The sequence below is a fragment of the Osmerus mordax genome, chromosome 3 (genome assembly GCF_038355195.1).
Source record: "Osmerus mordax isolate fOsmMor3 chromosome 3, fOsmMor3.pri, whole genome shotgun sequence".
Taxonomy (NCBI): domain Eukaryota; kingdom Metazoa; phylum Chordata; class Actinopteri; order Osmeriformes; family Osmeridae; genus Osmerus; species Osmerus mordax.
In genome coordinates this window covers 7,550,411-7,570,061 of record NC_090052.1, presented here as the reverse complement: position 1 = coordinate 7,570,061, position 19,651 = coordinate 7,550,411, and the positions used below count along the sequence as shown (strand labels likewise).

The 19,651-nt window shown below is 40.7% G+C and overlaps 1 protein-coding gene and 1 long non-coding RNA gene across 4 annotated transcripts in view; one reads left to right on the top strand and one right to left on the bottom strand.

The window, feature by feature from the left end:
- taok2a (TAO kinase 2a) overlaps nt 1–17,294 on the bottom strand; it is an 85,777-nt gene extending 68,483 nt beyond the window's left edge. For all 3 annotated transcript variants that reach the window (XM_067230720.1, XM_067230729.1, XM_067230743.1), the window contains exon 1: nt 17,015–17,294. The gene's annotated coding sequence lies outside the window, so the exon portion shown is untranslated. The remainder of the gene's footprint in view (nt 1–17,014) is intronic.
- Nucleotides 10,067–10,765, top strand: LOC136941213 (uncharacterized). The gene is made up of 3 exons (XR_010876456.1): nt 10,067–10,094; nt 10,201–10,391; nt 10,478–10,765. It is a non-coding gene; the product is annotated as an uncharacterized lncRNA (long non-coding RNA).
- Nucleotides 17,295–19,651: the final 2,357 nt, after the last annotated feature.

Sequence of the window (19,651 nt, the reverse complement as noted above, 5' to 3'; positions counted from 1 at the left end):
AAATCTACGTCAAATAAACATTAACTCTGTACTTCACCCGACTTCAGCTTAAACGATTGATTCTCTCAAAAACTTCCACGACACTTGACAATGTTTTGTACACAAATCTGAGAAATAATTTAATGTAAGATGAAAAGTAGATTATTGTGAATATTTGAAATGTGCATGCTTGGCTAATTGCTATGGCTTCCTCCAAAATACTGTCTCCCTTGCTCCACAGCGCGCGCGCCAAATTCTCACAGACACATCCTGGCTAGAGCCATAGAAAGAGAGTTGCGACACTTCCATAGACTCCCATTGTTATCGAGAAATGCGGAAGTAAAGCGTGTCACATGCGACCTGTAGTTCCAAACATTGCATTTTCCACCGTTCAACCCCATTCATTTTCAGTGTCTCCGAAGCAAGTTAGCTGGTAAATTGAGGAAAATCCTTAATTTTTTCATATTTTTACCACCACATATCAATTGTTATTAGTAGTATTTCATATAGCTAGCTTTAGATAAAGTTTATCGTAAGATTATAGCTTGTTTGATTCGAAACGCAGTTAGCGTTAGAGCTAGACTGTAGGTCTAGCATCTAACATAAGCAACACTTTTACTGAAGCTAGTTAGAGAGCACGTGTATCATAACCAGAAGTCAGTTGGTTTATAGTCTGTCAAATTAGTTCTAATTATTGGTGTTTGTTGGCATACAAAGTAAGTCTTCTATATATAGCTCTTATTAGCCAAGTTAGTAGAGCTAGCAACAATGAATTGCAGATTAAGGGGTCCGAAGCAAGTTAGCTGGTAAATTCACGAAAATCCTGCATTTTGTCATATTTCGACAACCACATATCAATGGTTATTAGTAGTATTTTATATAGCCAGCTTTAGTTAAAGTTTATCGTAAGCTTGTTAGATTCTAAATGCAGTTGGAGCTAGACTGTAGGTCTACGTAAGCAACACTTTTACTCTAGCTAGCTGTACATGTATCATAGCCAGAAGATCACCGGATCACTACAAACACAAGGAGTGGAAGAACACAGGACATATTGTACAATAAAATGTTTTATTGAATGCAGTTGGTTGCCTTGTTTATTCTGTTCTATTTACCAAACTCCTTTCTTGTCTTAAATTGAGCAGTTGCTGGTGATAATGGGTAGATTCAACTTGCATCAAGTACTACAAATATAAGTGTTGTTAATGTGGTAGGCTAAATTGTAAGTGGGCTGATGAATAAAAAAATGTTTAACAAGACCCATTTACTTCAACCGTCTAAGGTTAAATGTTAAGTGGAACAATATAGTCCTCATTAGGCTACTGTTTGGTATGTACAGTATGGTACAGTACTGTTTGTACAGTATGGTAGCTAGCATAGCCATTTCTAGCTCTGCTTCACAATATTGCGTTATGTATAAGTTCATGTAATACATACATGTTAATAAAGTATCAGACATACATGATACAACACACCAGTAACCAATTGACATTGTGTTAATATACCGAAAATGTCCGTGAATCGAGATGGTGCTGCTGTCTGTCCCCCCGAAAACCATTCAAACAGGTTGACAGCAGTGGGGGTTTTGTTTAACTACAGCGAGCTACCGGAACCACGTGACAAAAAAGCTCTAGCTTTTTTCCTGTGTTTCACTGGCAGTGAGTGTTCACAATGTTGTATTTCACTCCATTCTACACCAAACATGTCAGGGAGGACTACCTTTTGTAGATACGAGTCTGCTGAAGATAGCTAGAATATCAGATTTCTTTAACCAAGCCTGTTTCATTCATCATTTGCCTGAGAAAGCGACTTCCGTTGGCCAGCTTCATTTAAAACCATTCAAACCGGTTGACAGCAGTGTTTTTTTTGGAACTACAGCGAGCTACATGAACCACGTGATCACGTGTCAGCGAGATCAAAGCGTGTCGCAACTCTCTTTTTCTATGGCTCTGATCCTGGCCCTTGACACATCCTGGCCCTTGACACACACGCGAGCTTGGGGAGACGCACACACATCCAAGTTTTTCGGAAAAGGGTGGGCTGACCCTGTCCCCACCCTCACCTTGATTTTTACCGAAGGCCCTTGTGGATATTAGTGTTATTGCATTTCCAATTTTGTATACAATGGTAAAAAGTTGTCCAAATTCTGAAACATTGAAAGTATAAGCCATGAGTAACTACCGCACCACAAATGGCCCACCACTGCCCATAGGTCACTACAGGCCACGCCCCAATTGTCAATTTTCAAAGTGATGGTATTTCCACCCCATCAGTCTAAAATGTCTAAAACCTGATTAACATGCTTATTTATCATGGGAAACCATACAGTGGTGACCCATAAAGTCCGCCATGATAGATTTTGCTCACAGGAGACAGCCACAGCAAAGACCCACATTGGCATGCAAGCTATCCATGGTTGGAAGACCCCGCATCTCTACCAAATAACAGGAGGATGGTTGAAGCCACGTTTTTCAGGACAGAGACAGCTATCGAGAGAACTTGAATGGAAAAGCGCCTATACGGCTCAGGTGCGTGACATGGTAAACCGGAAAGATGCAATGAAATTGTCTGAAGACGACATTCTCAACTGGAAGGGACCAGTGTGGTATGTGAGTCACCTTATTGCTCCAAACCCCCACTCTGTCACAACCCCAGTGAGACTTGTGTGGACTTGTTCTACTCAGATTCAGAGATGGGAGTCTATGCTGCTCTGGGAGACATAAAAAAGATGTATAACTCAGTCTGGCTGGAGGACCGCGAAGTGCACTTACACAGATTCCTCTGGCGAGACTCCGAGGATGAGGAGCTGGGAGAGTATGCTATTGCCAGAGTGAATATCGGTGACAAGCCTGCTGGGTGCATTGCACAGGTAGCAATGCGTGAGACTGCTAATCTTCCTCCCTTTACCCACCTCAAGGAAGAGAGGCGGGTACTCCAGGAAGATAGCTATGTGGATGACATTCTCACATCCCCTAACAGCCTCGACCAGCTGGAAATCATCACCGCAAATGTGGAAAGAATCCTGAAAGCTGGTGGATTTGAGCTCAAGCCTTGGGTCCGGTCGGGCCAAAGTGGGAGGAAGGAGGACAGTGGTGAAGTAGAGGAGAGTAGGGGAAAGACATTGATCCTACCAAACCAAATGTGTGATGATGATAACAAGGCACTTGGTCTGGGCTAAATTGTGGAAGAAGACAAGCTCCACGTCATGGTAGGAATCAATTTCTCCAAAAGGAGGAAAAAGATGCGGCTCGGTCAAGACCTTCTGCAGGGGCAAATCAGAACCCAGACGCCGATTCCCCTAACAAGAAGAGAGCTTCTCAGCCAAGTATCAGGGCTGTATGATCCCATCGGCCTGGTGGCTCCTGTAAAGCAAAAGGGAGCGATTCTGGTATGCAGAGCTTTCCAAGAAGCAAAAGTAGGAAGCTGTCCGGCCAGAGACACGCTCTCAGATGGACTTAGGGAGGATGGAATAAGCTCTTCGAAGAGTATGAACAACTGGGCAAAGTCAAGTTTAGAAGGGCACTGACCCCCTCTGGCTCGACAACTAAACCCTTGGCAGTTACCTTTTTTGACGGAAGTGAGGATACCTATGGGGCAGTGATGTACCTAAGGTGGGAGTCAAACAAAGGCCCACTTGGCTTTAGACTCTACAAGTCTGACAAGTTAACTCTGTTGGACCACAAAGGGGGTCGTTAAAGCGGAGATGTGTAGAGCAGTATTTGCTTCACGCTTGAGAAAGTATTTTGAGCTGCACAGTCAAATCCAAGTGGAGAAGTGGTATCACCTTGTGGATAGGAGGAACTTGACAGGGTGAGAATTTCTGCACAAACTGTCAGAAACCGTCTCAGGGAAGCTCATCTGCATGCTCGTCATCCTCATCGGGTCGTCCTTATCAGGTTGGGGTCTCGACCTGACTGCAGAGAAGTTAAACCCTTTGAAACGCAAGTTCTATATTTCCTGACTGCCCCCACAGCGTGAGTTCTTTTGGTGTGAATTTCCAGACAATTTCAGCACTTCTCGGTTCGCATTTGAAATTTACCTAGTTTGCACCGTGTATTAGTGACGACCACTCAATTCATTGGTTATTTTGTTTATCCCACCTTCTTGTGATGTATTTCTCATTCGGTTTTTGCCAAACTAGCTAGCTCGTAGTGTAGTAAAGTGTTAATCAACAAGTTAGCTGTTGCTAATTTGCAAGGCTATGTTACGTTGTTTGTGTGGTCGGACTTTAACGAATACACAATTCAGATACATCCAGTCAGTCTAACTTGATTGCTATGCATCATTTTGTTTTCTCTATCTGGCTTCCATCTCGTAAACCTACTGAGTTGGCAACACAGCCCGTGTTCACTAAATAAGTAAGGAAAATAAAACGATGCATTACAATCCTAGCAAGTTAGTGACTAGATGCACCTGCATTATTTTGTACTCGTTTTAATCTGTCCACACAAACAACGTAACATAGCCTCGTAAATCATCAACAACTGTTGATTGTCAACCAAGTTGAGCCATAGGCAAGACTGGAAAATGACTCTCGACCAAAGGCGATCAAGCAGGCTCATGCTGCTTGGATACTTCCAAACATTTTTGGTTGGCTTTTAGTCTTCTGGGAAAACCTTTCTGGTGAGTAGATTATTTATACACACAAGTTATACACATATACCTGTGGCATGATATTGAGATGAAAGCATGACCTATTGTTGATTTCCACGATGTGGTGTTTTTGCTAGCTAGTGCGTAGTAACTTGCTATGTTTAGTGTAATTAGAGCAAATATAATGCAGGCATCCATTCTAAATTGGTGGCTATGTTTTGTGATCTCTTGCTACCACCTACTGCCATTCATTTCCATGTTGATGGAACATTTATTGTCAGGCCACAGTTCAAGTATTGCAAAAATGAGGCAAGTGTAATTCGTTTGGAAAATCTAGGCTAGGGCTACTTGATGGACGACATGTAGAATAAACCAGACTTTATGCTTATTCAATATAACAACCTATTGAAATGACAAGACGGTAATGTAAGACTAATGTTTCATAGGGTAATGAACACACCTCGTCATACCATTTGACCGCCTGCTGGCCTTCTCTCAGGTGTGCAGAGCAAGTAAGGTCATCATAAAAGCGACTCATCCCTGCTGAACATCAACTAAACCGTCGAGCACCTAATTCCTTGGTGTACATTTACATTTATTCATTTAGCAGACGCTTTTATCCAAAGCGAGCTTTACAAAAGTGCATAGGTCACTGATCATAACAACGAGATAGCCCCAAACATTGCGGGCAGCCAAAACATGAAGCATACATTGTGAAAAACCAAATAAGTGCCAAAGGGAAGAACCATAAGAGCATGTAGTTAAACAAGTTACAATTAAACAACATGAACCTCAAAAAGTGCAAGAGTGTACCTGTAGAAAAGCAATCAACAGTAAAATATTTCACAGCGAGTACAAGAATTTAAATCTGTTACAACTAACCAACAAGAGCAACAAATCTCTCAATAAGAGTCATTGTGATCCTGGAGGAAACTAGCATCAGGTCCAGCCAAGCATTCCTAAGTACCGTTGTAGTCCCGGAACAAAGCCGTCTTAAGCCTTTTCTTGAAGGTGGGGAGACAGTCAGTTTCTCTGATACCAGCACTGGCTGAAAGCCCATCTCCCATACCACATCTTCACCACATTGCATAGAGGGACTATAGAGAGCATCCCGAGGAGCTGCATCACGGCCTGGTTTGGGAACTGCACCGCTTCGAACCGCAACTCTGCAGAGGATAGTGAGGACAGCCGAGAAGATAATCGGGGTCAAAAATCCCTCCCTTACAAACATCTAACGCTGCCTCTGCAAAGCCACACGCATTGTGGACAAACCCATGCACCCCACACGCACCTGTACATCATCAGACTCCACTCAATATTTTTGCATATGGCTGCTACTTCAAAAACTGATGTCCACATATGGTATTATGCTTACATTCACGTATTGTGTATTATCTGTATATTTAGGAGGTTCCCTATATTTGACCTTATCATGGATGTAATCTATGTTCTGTGTACTTATATGTTATGTTATGCCAGGTTGCCTTGCGTTGTCTTGTCTCAAGAATTTCAGTGCCCAGTCTGACCTTGTGGTGTTCTGTGCATCTGACAATAAAGACTTGAACTTGAAGTATTCCAACCTCTGTGTCTTGGGGCATGTGTCACAAATTTCATCTCGTCGGACCAATTTTATTTACCTAATTCTACTTAGTTGTTGTAGTTGTCTAGGTTATGTCTGTTCCTGGAAGAATGTTGTTTTGTTTCATTGTGTAATGTAAGTATATGATGACAATAAATGCCAGTTGACTTGTCAAGACAACAGACACAGATATCCCAAGCCCATCATGATCCTGGATGTCCATAGTGGATCCTGTGTAAAGGATCATGTCTTAAATATGGCCAGTACATCACACAACTCAAACATGCTGTACATCTTTGCTGGAATATTGATGGAAGCCTTGCCTACCCCTACACAGCATCAACGTTGTAAATTATTTTGATGTGTTATGTTTTATGGCTCAATGTTTGTGCTAATGATATTCCTTGATATGTAACGTGAGAGTGAAGTGATTTGTACCCTTTCCTGGACATGTACCGGAAACGAATTCAAGGATACTGTGGTAAAAATTAAGAAACGTGTTTTTATAGATTGTTGCGAATTAGGGGTGTAACTTATTACTGTCATTACTGTTCCCAATTTCAAATATTCACATGTGAATCCACAGTGATCGGATATGGTATAGGATCGTAGTGTAGCTGTCGTCAAGCTAACTTGGCTATAACCGATCATGTGGGCTGCCATGTTTTTTGTTTTGATCAGTACTCAATACATTGTGGGTGTCAAAGGGTCAACGAGATAACCCACTCTTCTCACGAAAAGTGAGACATCAAGTGGTACATCAAAGTTCATCTTTGTTTCCGGAACACAAAAATCAAAAGATGGCCGCAAGTAAATATGAGTCGAAAGACAGACGAATGTCGTAGGGCTGTCCTCATACAGTCGACTTGTCGATTTTCTGGTCGATATGCTCTTGGTCAACTAAGATTTGTTTTGTCGGGGTGCCGTACGGCAGTGTGAGATCTGATTCCCGCTTGTGTCACCATTGCTGAAATTGTAGATTATATTATTTAAGACAAATAAAGCAACTCAAAAAATATATAATTTAAAAGAATAGGTGTTATTGTTTTCCCTTTCGTTAATCTGCGCTTTGTTTTGTTTTTTTGCACAAGCACAATTGGCTGACAAACTACAAACTCTGCCATTGCCTACTTTGTCTGTGTTATTAGTCAAAATATGATGTAGCCTACCACCTGAAAACCGCGAGTTGGCCTACTTCGCTCATGCTAACGCGCTGGGTTGAAAAATGAATATGCGTATTATAAGAATCACATCCAAATCGAATGACATTATCTTCTCCGGCTGAGACAACAAAATCTTTCTCTGTTGCACCGTTCCCCACTCGGCTTCTACGTAACCCAGCTAACACATGACGTTGCGGCAACGTTGCCAGTAAGTGCTCAGATGGTAACCCGCGACGTTACCTTCTGGCAAAGTGCCAATCGTGGCAACGTCGTAGCAACGTTATAAAGGGAATGTTGCCAAGTTGTTCCCATGGACAACATTGCTGCGACATCGTACCTTGGTCGGCTGGTTACATTATTTTTAGTCCCATGGACAACGTTGCCGCGACGTTGTACCTTGGTCGGCTGGTTACGTTATTTTTGGTCCCGTAGACAACGTTGCTGCAACGTCGTACCTTGGTCGGCTGGATACGTTAATTTTGGTACCATGGGTAACATTGCCGTTACGTCGCTCTTTGGTCGTAGGACAACGGATCTCGAGTGCATTATAAGTGGTTTATCCAGAGATGGAGAGATCACACTGGACTACTCTCAGTTCTGACACTTTTGTAATGTAGCCATAGTAATGTAGCCATAAATTTCAATCACACACAATATTAAATGTTGCATCCCAGCACGTATAAATGTAGACAATGCATGTAATTAATGTGCAGCTCAGCCCCAGCATGTCATTGGTCATCAATTTTCTCATATGCAGAAACATAGCTTTAATAAATAAAATACTTCACTGATATAATTTAGTCTTTCATTCTTTACTATAAACATGTACAAAAGCAAACAATTGTGATGTGTAACATGATTAAGCAAACATTGTTTGTATAGCACACCAAAGCTGTATGACACACAATGCAAATTTGTGCTCCAATAATTTTGTAATACAAAGTTGTTAAATGAGACCAAAAGGTAAGCGACTCTTAAGAGTTTCATTTCCAATAGTTTTAAATGTATAAATGTATTTGCAGAAATTGAAATGGGGCATGCTATTACGTATAGGTTTGAAAAGTAGGCTATTTAGCCTGTTTATCTGCTATCAGATTCACGTTGTTTACGTTAGGATTTCGCTAGCTAGAGGTAGGCTAATAGAGAATCCAAAAAGTTATGTTGAAATAGTGAAAATGCATATACACTACCGTTCAAAAGTTTGGGGTCACCCAGACAATTCAGACAGTTTTCCATGAAAACTCACACTTTTATTTATCAAATAAGTTGCAAAATGAATAGAAAATACATTTACAAGGTAAGAAATCATTCTTTTTATTTGAAATATTAATTTTGTTCTTCAAACTTTGCTTTCGTCAAAAAATGCTCCATTTGCAGCAATTACAGCATTGGAGACCTTTGGCATTCTAATTCTAATTCTTCTAATCATCCATTAGTTTTCTAAGGTAATTAGCAAACACAATGTACCATTTGAACACTGTAGTGAGAGTTGCTTGAAATGGGCCTCTACACACCTATGTAGATATTTCGTTAAAAAACAGACGTTTCCACCTAGAATAGTCATTTACCACATTAACAATGTATCGTGTTTTTCTGATTAATTTAATGTTACCCTCATTGAAAAAAAGTGCTTTTCTTTGAAAAATAAGGACATTTCTAAGTGACCCCAAACTTTTGAACAGTAGTGTATGTCTCACAAATCACCCACAAAAGAATCAGTGAAAATAAACATTCACAACTGTTAGAAAACCTTGTTCCAAATTAGTTTATTTAGCCCTGAATTTTCAAAGACTGTGGAGCTAGCGCGTGGCTGATCAAGTTTTGATCACAGTCGGTCATGGCATGCACAGCAATATGGCGTTATAAAAAACTGCGTTGTCGCTCCTTAGTAAGGACCTTATATGTTTGAGCCGTCTAATTCAAAATCACCTTAAATTAATTGGTAATGTTACCAATTAATTTACCAGTATATTAGGGGCACGCCCCTAATATACTGGTAGGGGAAGGTGCAATTAGAATTCCCATTGGAGAAAAAAGTTTTCACGCCCATTCTTCATGAAATAAGCGTTACATTTTTGAGGAATACTGTTTACACCGATGCAATAACAATTTACTGTAAAAGCGCTTGACTTATCTCTTCTCTTGATAACAGGATGTATAATGTCGTGGAGAAGGACTGGTTGGGATTGTAGCCCAATGCTGGACCTTTAAAGAAAATGGGGTAAGTATACTTTAAATCTATAAGAGTATCATGTCACTAATTCTTCCAAGTTGTACATGACATCTGTTTTTGGATTAAGTTTATTCGTTTTAATATCAATATGCTAATACTATGTACATAAACTACATTCCACTTTCATTTCTGTACAGATTATCCTACCACCGTCACACGGCCTAGCACCGTGTCCCTGGGAAATTATGGTAAAGTGATGAATGACCGTTTATAACAGTTACAATAATTGTATGAGCCATGGCAACCCTAAAGGCTATGTTTTGAAGCAAAAGCATGACTTAAAACTTTTGCATTACCAAATGCCATACCCCTAGGTGTCAACTCTGATCTGGAGGAGGAGAACCCATTGGGGGTCCAGGGAAACAGCTGGCAGCCAGGCAAGTGCAAATATAAGACACAAAAAAATACTCAAACCATTGCCAACTCATTGTAAGGCGTACCTAAGTTGTTCTGATCGTGGGGGAAACATTTGTCAAAACAACAAATGTGGTCATACTAATGCTTTGTATACCCCATTCGGCTGTACCATCTTGGGCAAAGACCATTCAAGGTAACATTTGTTATTTACATCAATGTTACAGCTAATCTAGAAGAACCACAGTGTATGCCAATCATGCAAACTCTTTTAAACTCGTTTTACTTGTCCGTAATTACAGACACATTACAGGTTATGCTCCGGAAGATGGAGACATTGGAGGAGAACCAGCGAGAGGCTCTCCTATTCAGGCGACTACAGGGCAGACACACTGAAGAGGTGCCAGTGATGGACCTACAGGTGGCCCAAACACAGGCTGAACTCCAAGACCTTGAGGAGCGCCTTAAGGTGCTGGAGTTCCAAAAGAGAGTGGTAGGTGTTTGGAGATGCCACTAACTATGGCGTGTACGCAGCTTTCAAATTGGTGCTGACAATAAGTTAATGACTTCTAATTGCAGACGCTGTGATGAAGTGGAAGACGGGACTGGGAGAGAAGGCTGTGGAGCTCGTCATAGCGGAGACACTCAAACACGCCCCGGCAGCCCATTCAAAACAAGCAAGGTGAATGAATCATGATTGCAGCTTCCATATCCAACCTTTCACATGGCTATGTGACAAAAAACTAGAATCCCATAATATTTTTTTGATGATGTATATTATTTTAGATGTGATTTTTTATGACTTGTATAGCCCCTTTCACACATGCAATTATGTTGATAGGACACTAACTTATTTTGTGCTTCATTTTCAGGCCCAACAGACAGGACCTGTAGCGGGGACTGGCAGAAGATTTTAATTCACTGTTTGGCACTTTGTTTGAAATAAAATGACTGAATGTTACATGGTAATGCTGCCTCGTTTATGATTAGCTTGAGTTAGGCTACACATCACACAAACATAGTCCTCCTAAAGTTGGCTACCATGTAGCCTATTATACAAGAACAAGTAGCATTTGGGGCAAATGAGGTTTGCATATGAACCGCCCCAATATAAGCAGTAGAATTGAGAAATATAGGTTACTTACTTAACGTCGCAGTTACGGACTGGCAACGTCACAAAATTACGTTGCTAGGAGGCCGCGGTTACAGACTGGCAATGTCACAAGATTACGTTGCGGTTACCTTCTGGCGTCCCACAGATGCACGGTCCCGCAACGTCGCCCAAGACGTTGCGGCAACGTATGTTTGGTCATCGAGTGACGTTGCGGCAACGTAACTGTGTTAGCCGGGGGTATCATATACTTCGTGATGAACGCTTACTGCTTGAGTAATTTTGTAGTAGGCTACATTGAGTAAGGCTTTGAAACATTTCGACCAGTGATCCTGTCGGGTGTTATTTGGCTTATTTGACACACTGGTGTTCAGAATTTCAGCTATGCATCGTACATGGCTTGTGGTGTTTTATGGGGCCAAATTAGGTTGGTGGTGTTGCCCCGTTTGGTAGCAACGTTAGCCAGGCAGGTTTCGCACTTGACACTGCGCAGCATCTTTTTTTTTTTAAGGCAAAATTGGCAAAGTGACTGTTGTCTCAGGTTCTGTCGAGCCTGAGGCCATGATCGTACAGGTCAAGGTACAGTGTAGCGTGCAAAGTTGATCCTTCGCCTGCAAACTGCGTTACTCTCGCGTGTCACGTGACCAAAGTAAAATCGCAGCCATTGCGATTACAAAATCGCGTTCTGTCCCATTGCGATATTAATCACAAATGCAATTAATCGTTCAGCCCTAGTGGTGTATAAATGAACTTAACTTGCACTTACTACAATGATGGTCATAATTTAATGAATAAGCTTCAAGTGAACTTGGGTATGTGTGTGTTGTCTGTATGCTCTTTGGGTTACTTACCTTTACACAACTAGTAGCCTAACTAAAACAACAAGTTTGTATATAAGTATGTATTGAGTTGATGTAAATTGTGCCATTACACATACTCATACTATCTTTTTGATTCCAGAAAAAAACAGCAAACCATTTACATTTAGTCATTTAGCAGACGCTCTTATCCAGAGCGACCATGAGGCTTCTTGATGGGAAATGCATCATGTACACCACAGCAAGCTCAACCTCAACATGCTTGTCACTGATATGAGGCCTCAGGTCCAGGACCCACTTCACAAAGCTTATGGAGAGAAAATATGAAGAGACATTCAAGGAAGTGAAGACTGCAATAAACACCAGCAACAGCAAACTTGCTCTCACCACTGATGTATGGACAAGTGTAGCAACTGAAGCCTACCTTGGCGTTAGATGCCACTACATCACAGATGACTGGAACATGCAGTCAATCTGCCTCACCACCACGCCACTGCAGGACAGACATACTGCATCTACACTGCAGAGTGGTTGGAGCAGGTAGTGGTCAGATTTGAAATTCCTCCTTGCAAAATCATTGCCATCGTCCATGGCAATGGTGCCAATATTGTGGCTGCGGCAAATATCCTGGAGGAGAAGCATGGGTGGTCCTCTGTCCGTTGCACTGGTAACCCTTGTGTTTCAAGTCACAACGCTGTGAATCGTGGGCAATTCCCTTAACTAAAGGGTCAATGACATGACATGCATATTCTGTCCATTGTCCAAGTGCATTATTTCCTTTTTTTTATGTACAATTCATGACAATTTATTCTATAAAACCTAATCAGTTTTAATACATTTTCAATACATTCAAATAATAAATATAATTTTATGCTTTGGCGTTTCAAACCTCCAAAATGTCAAGCGGCACAACGTGCCGTGCAAATAAGCAGTCTAAGACAACTATAAAATGTTTAAAAAAAATCTGAATAAAATACTCATTTGCTAGCAATGGCAAAAGCTAAAACAGGCATTTAGGTAGAAGCCTGTTTGATTAGAAATTAGTTGCAAAAGTCATGTGGCATAACTAGCGTCAGGTGACGAAACTGAAAGGCAGATTGTTAAGTACTAAACTATGTGGTGCATGAACTTGCTTTGTTTACTGTATATTGGTACACATGCCATATATCGTTGGAAAGGTAAGTTTGCGTGATTCTATTGATGTAAATGATTTCAAGATACAATTACAACAGCAGGTACAATCAATGTCCTTTGAACAAAATATTCGCTCAAAGAAGTGGTGGATGAATCAGGGCTCCAGACTAACTAAAATAAAAAAAAACTGGTGCCCCAATTTTTCCTTGCGTCGCCACAATTTCAAGGTCACCTTTTTATCACGCTCCATATACATTCATATATATTATGTAAATGATCTTAAACAAGAACAAGGTTTAGGTAAATATTTTTTTCTTTGAAGCATAATTATACTGTATATATATATATATATATATATATTTAAAAAATATTTTAAGTGCTTCACTGAGCTGCCAAACTAAAACACTAAGCAAAATAAAACATTTAAAAATAGAAAGTGCTACTGTTTAAAAGTGCTTCCCTGAACTGAGACCTAACATTTTATGGCTCAAAGTCTTATAGCGGGTCCCCCCTTGCTGTCGCATGCCCTTCAGATGGCCAACAACTTTAATTTGGCCTTCTTGCCCTGTGGCTAAACCAGCTTACCACACCTCTCCCTAGCATCAAAATCCTAGCTCCACGGGTTAGCTCCATGGCTCAGCTCCGTAACTCAGGGGTGGGCAATTAATCATTTTCTCCAATTGTAAAAAGCAGTAAAGTATTACCGTATTTCTTCAAATTAATGCCGCCCTCGAATAAACGCCGCACCAAATAAATCTGAAAACGGTTATTTAATTGGTTAAATTCAACCCCAGTATTTATTACACATGTACATAACTTTCTGCAGCTTTCTGTTTGAAAGCTAACGTGTATGAACGTTTTGGCATGCTGCTTCAGATTTCTACACAATGTAGAACACTTGTATGAGACAGTTGTACTACCAACGCACACCTAATTGACAGCCAATGAGAAAGGGACTTGCCGCACTCAGTCAAACAAAGAATAAACAAGGAGGTCAGCGGTAGTAAAGGAAACCTGCGTTTTTAGCAGCATGATTCACTTGTCACAATGCCAGCAACGAAGTTGTCTATGGCTGCACTGCAGCTACAATTCACGAAATCTCTCTTACTAATTAAACGCCACACCAAAAATGAACGTTATTAAATAAACGCTGCAGCGTTTATTCGAAGAAATACGGTATTTTGAGGTCGCTTTTCGAGGGCTAACCAACAGCTAACTCTCCTGTCGATAAGGTTGCGCAAGCGCACATATATAAATCGCCTGATCACTGTAGTCTTTCAGGACTACATATTTACTACCACTCAACACATTTCTTTATTTTTAATTTTAGATTTACCTCACGCGGGCCGGATTGGGACAGCCCGTGGGCCCGCGGGCCACAACCGAAATCTGGCACCTTATTAAACGAAATTAAAAAGAGTGAAAGAGTTCACAGACACCAGAATGAACGCGTTCACAGTATTGTTCATCAGGCAGTAATACAGTACGTTCAGTTCACGTTCACCCAAATTATCAACGAGTTCATGAACTTTCGTTCAATGAACGCGTTCAGGCGCAACACTGGATTTAACCCCTACTGGAGAGAGTTGTGGGAGACGACGATGATTGGTCAAAGTTGCGGGAAAATTGCGGTGATAGGTTAAAATTGCAACGTTGCGCTGAATTCGCGGGGAATCATTGAATTCGCGTGAATTGGTGCGATCGCAACATCGCAAATTCCTGGAGGGTCTGTATAGTGATGTATCCTGTTTTTGATCAATTTACTACTTTTACTTAAGCTGTTGACTTAAACACTTAGTGTATTTGAAATAAAAAAATATATTATTCAGCATATTTTCTGTCATTACTAATGTTGTCAGGTGGCAAAACTGATTTGCGTCGCTGCAGTGGACACGCACTGTTACAGTGCGTTTACACTGCAGCGACGCGAATCGCTTGCCATCGCTCGCCTTCCCACAGTTCACCACGTGCGGGGGCGTATCAAACGGATTAATGTAGAATTGTAGTTCTCTAAAGTCACTGTTGTAGTTGATGTTTACGTACTCGCAACATCGATCAAAATACAACTTGTATACAAAATACAAAACTGTTTAATAGACATACACGTTGACATGTGTAAAACGTTTTATTATATTACTCAAAGTCTGCTAATCTGTCGATACGACCAGGGAGTTCCAGCCGGGCTACTACTGTAACTAGCTAGTTACCAGAACAAAGTTACGTAACTAATGTGACGAGAGACTGAATTTGAAAGTACAAAAAACCCACCAGGAGCACCGACAACGTCCGCAAACCTGCGCCTGGCCTCATTGTTTTTATGAATGTCTTTGTACAATTACAGAGACGTATCGTACAGGACTGGATATGCAGCCACACAGGCAATTAGTTTCTCCTCCATCTTAAAAACTGAAAGCTAGAAATGTTTACCATGGTTGCTACGTTACGAGAAACAAGAAAACACTGCGATTGGCCATCGCTAGGGAAAATCGCTCTCAATTTGCATAAAGTTGAGAAAATCTCAACTCGATCGCGTCGCTACCCACAATGCACCACGCAAGCAATTCGCCTGGCTCCATTGAAAATGAATGGAAAACATGTTGTCGCTCGTGCGTTCACACTGCAGCGGAGCAGGCGGGGCGTCGGCTTCCAATTCATTTTCAATGAAACCAGGCGTTGACGCTCGCGTAGGGCATTGTGGGAAGGCGAGCGGAGCGTTGCGTTAAAAGTGGTATTTTGATCGATATTGTGAGTACATGAACCCAAATCTGCACGCTTGGCCATGACTACAACAGTGACCTTAGACATCTACAACTCTGTATTAACTTGTCTAAAACGCCCTCGAGCGTGGTGTACTGTGGGAAGGCAAGCGATGCAGAGCGTTAAAAAACGCTGCAGTGTGAACGCAGCGTTAGGGTGAATGGGCGTTTAAGCCACGCAACTGCATGAGCTTAAATACCAAATATCATAAGCCCAATGGGCTTAAGTACATACCCATTGGGTTTATGATACCTCGTCAAACAAATTGATCTCTGCTCAACCCATGGCAAGACAGGGTACACATCAATACAGACACCGTTCCCAGTTGTGGTGTTATTTTTATTTTATTTTTTATACAAACTTTTAAATTGTGGGTATTTATCCTAATATAATTGACCTGTCATATAAATGAAGGGATATTATTGGTTATCAAACACAGGAGTTTCAAGAGCTAGATGACCATCACTAGTAGCTAGCTACAGGACTTCTGACTGTATAAGTAGTTAGCTAACATTGTCATCAAACCTACTACGGCTAAAAATCAGCAACTTGATGACATCATAGTCGACTGACATTTCTTGCTAGTTATTACTAGAAAACTGAAGTAAAACCTATGCTGTAGGTAAGTGTTTATAACGTAGAACAATAGCCTTAGCATATCATTCCAAAAATAATTTTGGTGCCATGGTCTCAATACCTTAAAGCGGTGGAATGTTTCAAACGTTACCTAAAATCACACCCAAAAACTGGAATTGTGAGAAAACTAATAGAGGTAACCGAAATCTGACTAGGGATTAGTTTAAATTGCGTTAGGTTACATACGGATTGGAAAGAAAACAAAAAAACGGAAATTCTTGGTTTGTCCACAATCAAAAAATGTGTGCGCTAATCTGCTTGTGCTAGGCTAGCTAACTTGCACATATAGTACTCCAGAGTCTACGGTATACTGACAACCACTGAGTAAGAAAGGACTATTTGCTAAACCTAACTTGGAGCTAGCTAGCTGTAAAATATGAAATCAAATCATAAGTGGTTACAACACGAAAAAGGCCTAGTAATGTGCTAGCTGAGTCTAGCTAGTCAGTAGCCAAGGCCGCCAAAACAGCACGCCCGCTACACACTAGCTAGCTAGCTTCATGTCTCTTGTGTCCAACATTGTCTCGCTAAAGGTAGCCTAGCTCCTGAATAGCCACGGCGGCCACATTGAAGACATGGTCGGTAGGGATGTAGTTAATGTACGTATAGTTAAATAAACTTTGTAGCTAGCTGACGTAGGTGCTAGTTAGCGTAACTTACCGCGGCTTTGTTGTGATCCTTGCCTAGCCACGAAAAAACCTTGCAGTGGTCTCGTAACTAACACGGAGATGAGACTATGTTCTCGGGTTCAAATCAAAGTAAATTCCATTGTCAGTTTTAGTTCACGAGACTAGATGCGACGAAAATGATATATCCTACAAATAATACCTAGCCAACTCAGAATACCCGCTATGACATTATACTATTGTTACTAGTATAGCTCGATAGCTCTTGCTAGTTGTTTTCTGATGTGATCCGGGGTGTTGTGGCTGGTCATCTGCGCCCGATTCCCTGCCTTTCATATTGTAACATCCGTCTATTCACCAAACTTAAAGCACACGACCCAAATATCTCTCTCCCAGTGATTCCGCCTCACACCTTTTTTGCTATCCGGAAAACTATGGAGGATTATAGGGGCCAGAACTAAAAAAAATACATAAATAATTGAATGGTTAAATACTTGGATAAATAAATAATTATGTAACACAAAGCTTAAAAAAATGACTCATTACATAATTGAATGCCTAATTGACATACAAAATATATACATTACAAATTAAATGAGACACTAAATATATAAATGTTACATGTACTTGTGTGTATATATATAGATTTACGTTCACATTTATTTACATGTATTTATTTACTTGAGTCAGGTGGCTGAGCGGTTAGGGAATCGGACAATTAATCTGAAGGTTAAAATACCGGCATGGCATAATGGTGAGGCTAGATAGTTATAGCTAGATGCCTTATCGACCTAGCTATTCACATAATAGCAGAGCGATGGAGCGGTGGCAGTGATTGTCTTCTTTGTTAGGCGTAGCGACGGTTCCTAGCTGTGTTAGCTAACATTACCTGGCACTAATCACCCCCCACTACCTGTACATTTTGCACACGAACAGTGCTCGATAAGTCTCAAACAATTTAAGACTTAAATATATGTTTTGTAGAGCACTTATCCGCCCAAGTACCTCTACAAAATCTACAATGTGTGCCAAAATAATACATCCTGACAAGCCATGCTGATCAATTTGATCTATAAGCAGGGTTTTTCCTGCATAGAGAAAATTTTGGCGTGCGCGAAAACCGTTTTCAGGAGCGCCAATGACAAATCCCGAGCGCCAAAGGCAAAAAAAAGTGTGCGATGAAAAACAAAAAACAAAGCTGTGTTCATCACGCGTGCAATGCATGTCAGCGAATGTTCTCAATAGTATGTTTCAAGTAGGCTACAGCTAAACCCTCGTTCTGTTTTGATAAATAGTAATTGAGTTGATAAGCGTGTCTTCTTGTTTGATCAATACGCAACTGTGAGGTGCTCGAATCGACAGAGCAGCCAGTAAACTGTTGTTCCGCTGCGAGGGCAGCCCGACGTGCACGAATACACCTGTAAAAATGCAAATGAAATTTCCAATCAAAATGCTGACAAAATTTTGATTTACAATTTACAACGCAGCCTCCATTGGTATTCTTAACCTGGAATGATAATATATAGTGCAGTGTTTCCTCTATGGCTAGATTTCTGCCGCCACGGTATCAGAATTCAGGCTGTACAAAATTTTAGGCCGTCTATCAGCAGTGATTGTTAGAGTGCATGTCGGACAACTGCACGGACACGCTTCACACCGCAGTTGAGATTGCGTGTGTGCGTCCTTGAGAACTGTAAGTCGTATAACTTATGTTGTCAGTTCATTTAAGCCTGTTATTGTATAAGTCTATAGTTCTTGCAAATGTAAATCAAGTTAACTGGTGATTTTCATTGTTTGTATTCTTCCCCTGCTAGCTAAATTGTCTGTTGATTCGATAGCGATTGATGCCCTTGCTCAGGTTTATATTTTAGGTGCATTATTATGCTGAAGTAGTTTTAATTAATAAAAAGTGGGTTTATTGTTATTATTTGCTACAGAATACTTAGCCTATCAAGATCAAATGAAGCAGGCAGTGTACATGCTTCAGAGTGGCCTACCTTAATCGATAGGCTAGGCTACTGACCATTTACAATAAGTTGTTACGTCAATTATTAATTGGCAGCATTTATGCCATTTAGAACATACTTCATGAGTGTAAGGTGTCTTTAAGTAGCTTAACTTAATTGCTTTAGGGGAAATAGGACGAAAATATGTGCAATATTACATTAGACTATTACATTAACCTGTTCCGAAATATAGGTGTAGTTTCGGCGGGGGGGGGGGGGGGGGGGGGATGCGAAACACCTGGGAATAAATACATTGATTAGAAAGAAGAAGAAAAAAAAGAATATATATATACCCTTTTTCTTTTTTTGGAGCACCGAAGACCCATTTTGACCCAGGAAAAACCCTGTATAAGGCCATCATGCGATCTCTGACACGACTAATGTCTTCCATCATCTACCGAATCTAGGTGTCCCTATCTGCCTTCGATCTTGTGTGCAGCTGGGTTGGTCTGAAGATAACCACGCCCCTCTTGTTTGCATGTGAGATCGGAAATAAATACAGCACAGAAATAAATGTGGTGTGGAAATATATGTGGAAATAAATGTGGCGTGTAAAAGTCTCAAAAAATAAATAAATGTGGCATTAGGAAATAAAACTCCTATGAAAAATAAATAAATGTTGTCTTTACAAAAACGTCATTTTGAAATAAATAAATGTTGTCTTT